The sequence below is a fragment of the Eriocheir sinensis genome, unplaced genomic scaffold (genome assembly GCF_024679095.1).
Source record: "Eriocheir sinensis breed Jianghai 21 unplaced genomic scaffold, ASM2467909v1 Scaffold68, whole genome shotgun sequence".
Classification (NCBI taxonomy): domain Eukaryota; kingdom Metazoa; phylum Arthropoda; class Malacostraca; order Decapoda; family Varunidae; genus Eriocheir; species Eriocheir sinensis.
Window position 1 is genome coordinate 927,501 of NW_026112031.1, and position 3,942 is coordinate 931,442.

The 3,942-nt window shown below is 44.0% G+C and overlaps 1 long non-coding RNA gene across 2 annotated transcripts in view; it reads left to right on the top strand.

Annotated features, from left to right (window-relative positions):
- The window catches only part of LOC126993814 (uncharacterized), a 10,744-nt gene extending 10,532 nt beyond the window's left edge, over positions 1-212 (top strand). Inside the window, exon 6 of one of the 2 annotated variants that reach the window (XR_007748299.1) lies at positions 90-212. This is a non-coding gene — a long non-coding RNA (uncharacterized LOC126993814). The remainder of the gene's footprint in view (positions 1-89) is intronic. The other variant, XR_007748298.1, reaches the window with a different exon arrangement.
- The last annotated feature ends 3,730 nt before the right edge of the window (positions 213-3,942 follow it).

Below are 3,942 nucleotides of genomic sequence, written 5' to 3' on the forward strand. Positions count from 1 at the left end.
TAGCAAGGAGGCTGCCAGTATTTAGTTCATATTAAGTGACATCTTTAGTGAGGAAGAACTTTGATTGATTTCCTTTTTCCTCCCCTCAGATCCCTCCAGTAGGCTGAGAAGAAGCTCCAGAGCCTGGCCCCGGAGATGGAGGGGCAGCGGCGGGCCAGGAAGCCCTCCGGCTCTGAGACGTGCGGCGCCACAACCAACAACTCAGCGTGCAGGGCGGGCTTAGAGAAAGGCTTTACACAGACCCTGGATAATGCTCCTGGTCTTGTTCCTCTCTTGTTCTTCTTCCTCTTCCTCTTTACCTTAGTCATGCTGCATTATGAATCATGTTAATTAATATATCCTCTTCTTCTTTACCTTAGTCATGCTGTGTTATGAATCATGTTAATTAATATATCCTCTTCTTCTTTACCTTAGTCATGCTGCGTTATGAATCATGTTAATTAATATATCCTTTTCTTCTTTACCTTAGTCATGCTGCGTTATGAATCATGTTAATATCAGACATGGGGTAATCGTAATCAATTACAATCGATTACAGTTTTTCAAGTAATCTTAATCGATTACCCTCTTATTTTTTTAAGTAATCATAATCATAATCGAATACATTATAAAAGTACAACTGTAATCGTGATTACTTTTGTGATTACATTATCAAAGTTTAGTTAATGGTTTCTCATACAGCAAGTGTGTACTCTAAATATCTGTAGTAATTCAACCAATTAAATATTCAGCATGGTACATGTGTGAAATTTGCAAGTTCACCTTTCAGTCCTTCCTGTGATCATGATTGTAACCACGATTAATACATCATGTAATCGTAATAGTACTTGATTACACCTAATTTTATTGTAATTGTAATCGTAATCGTGAAAATATGAAGTAATCATAATCGTAATCGATTACATAATATAAGTAGTCGCCCCATGTCTGGTTAATATACAGTAAAATCTTGCTAACTTCTCTTCTTTCCTCCTTCCCCTCCTCCCTTCCCCTCTCCCCTCCCTCCCCCAACACATTCCCTACACATTTCTCCTCCTCCCCAGCCTGAGCACCTCACCACAGAGCTGTCCAAGATGCCTCACGTCCAAGAAGTCCCAGGTTTACAAGTGGAAGGGCCTGCTCAAGGAACTCCGCTGCTCTCTCCTGGACAGAAGGAACCAGGAGATGGAGAGGAGGTGAGGGAATAATGTAGGCTCCAGTATTTAAATTTTTCAGCTTATTCAGAGAGTTGGCAGTTTTGAGGTTTTGTGGTGTCAGGCATGCCTTCCCTTATCACTAATTCCTCCTCCTCCTCCTCCTGGCCTTTGTCACTTGCCTGTTACAGTGTGGAGAGGGAGGGAATACATGAGGGAGGCATTGAAAGGGAGAATTAAGATGTGATGTGGGAATGCCGTCAATTCCATTCTTTTCTTCATAATTGTAATTGTTTTCAGTGTTGTTTTAATGCATATGTAGTGCAGCGATTAGGCCTGATGGGCAAGCCTCCCATAACCCACTCAGCCAGCGGGGTACCTCTTTGGCCAACTGGTAAGGTAGTGGCTCCCCCGTCACGCTGGTCACAGGTTCAATCCCGGGCAGCCGACAAAACCCTCTCCTTGTCTTGATTAATGTCTCGTATGTTTCAATACACGCAGAGGACGTGTGGGACCGGGTGTAGTAGAAAAGAGAGAAAAATCTCAGCCTTAAACATATAACAGGGAGGCTGGACGAGGCGGCAGAACTATAGTGCTAGAAGGCAGGGAACGTATCAGGGAGGCAGGGAAACACAGTTTTCTTATTTTTAGTATGCGAATACTAATTCAACTTTACTTCTTCCATGGAATGAGATGAAGAAGAAGAAGAAAAAGAAGAGGAAGAAGACTTAGGAACAAAGGTAAAAAATACCACAATTTCTTTTTTATTCATTTTTCTCCACTTATTCTCTTTCTTTTATTCCATCTTTTCATCATTATTTCTTCCTTCTCCTCCTCTTTCAAGTTTTCTTTCTCTGCTCCCTTCCTTCCCTCCTCTCTCCTCCTCCTGTCCACTCTACAGGTTCTTGGTGACTGTCATTGTTGTCAAAATACGTCTGTTAGTGTTATTAAAACCCGTCCCTGGGCTGGGGCTAATCTGTTGAGCTGCCCTGGCCTCTACTGGAAGGTCTGGGCACACTAGAGGGCTTGGAAGGGGCTGTTTGGGGGCTGAAAACATGTCGCATTGGCCCAGTAAATGTGGAGTCTGTTTAGGGAATTACTGTGTGTGTGTGTGTGTGTGTGTGTGTGTGTGTGTGTTAAGGCCTCAGGGGCGGCTGGGGGAGTGATTCGGCCAGTGTCCTTTTCTTTATTTCCTTTTCTTAATATTCTTGTTTTATTTCTGTTTTTTTTTCCTTAACTTTTTTATTTGTTACTTTCCTTGTTTTATTTCCCTAACCTGTTATTTTCCTGTTTACTTTTGTTTTTCTCTTTCCTTGATATTTCTTGTCATTATTTCATGTCTTTTTGCCGCTGGTTTTCCCCCTTTTCCTCCACTTCTCCATTTTATCTCCTCCTCCCTAGTTCTTCTCCTTCCTTTCACCTCCCTCCTAAGGTCGGAAGCATTTGCCCCGCACATCAGCTGTTCCCAAAGGCCAAAAAGGAGGGCAGGGAGGGTCATAAGAAGTGTTCTTTTAGCTTCACGGTGCAGAGGAAGATAGATTATGACCTCCTCCTCCTCCTCCATCTCTCCTCCTTTCTCATATCTTCTTCCCTTCCTTCATTCTTCTTCTCTTCCTTCCTCACCTCCCTTCCCTTCTTCTCTTCTCTTCTACCCCTCCCTTTCTCTTGCCTCCTTCCTCTCCCTCCCTCCTCCTCTTCCTTCCTTTCCCTTCTCTCTATCCCTCTTCCTCCTTCTTGGGTTAATGATAATAACAATGGTAATAATAATAGTAATATATATTTGTAATTTATTTTTATTGAGCATTCCTACATTATTTTATTATTACAGGAGGTACACACACACACACACCAGGATAAATGGGAGAGAAATAGGGGAGAAAAGTGACAATTGTAACAAGAAATGGAGTGCTAGTGAGAGGGAATGAGGAGATAAATAAACTGTAATGAATGGGAACGTGGGAGGGAAAGCAGAAGTGAATAGTGCAGGAATACAGATGAGTTTAGGGCGGCCAGATCCACAGGGAGGTGAGGTCAGGAAGAGAGCAGCGAAGGGCAGAGTTATGAAGGGAAGAAGTGTGAGCATGGAGGCCAAGAGGGGAAAAGCTTTAGCCAAGTTCTGTACATGGCACCCAGCAGAGCAAGGGGGAATACGTGCAGTGGAAAGGTGTTATACAAGAGGTGTGTGTGGTGTGTCAGGACGAGGCAGAATGAAGTGTGTATGAGCGGTTTGGTGTGGGTGTGGCAGCGAAAGAAGTGGAGTGTGCTGCGCCCAGATGGTTTGGACACGTGATGAGAATGGGTTTGTGAAGAGAGTGTATGAGGGAAGGCTTCAGGGAGGGCTGTCAGGGAAAGTGAGAAGAAGAGGAGGAGGAGGAGGAGATAGAAGAAGAGGAATTGAAGAGCAAGAGTGCCAGAACAGGGACAGATGGAGGCACTTCTGAGATTGAGATACACACACACACACACACACACACACACACACACACACACACACTGACTGACTGACTAACTAACTACTGAGGAAATGTAGTAGTAGTAGAAAGAGAGAAAGAATAAGGAGAAGGAAGAGAAAGAGACAGAAGGCTGTGCTCTCTCTCTCTCTCTCTCTCTCTCTCTCTCTCTCTCTCTCTCTCTCTCTCTCTCTCTCTCTCTCTCTCTCTCTCTCTCTCTCTCTCTCTCTCTCTCTCTCTCTCTCTCTCTCTCTCTCTCTCACAGGATGACCCCCACAGTATGTTGACAACCCCCCACAGACACATATATGGGTCCCCCCCCCCTCTTTCTCTCTCTATAGAGCTAATTCTTTCTCATT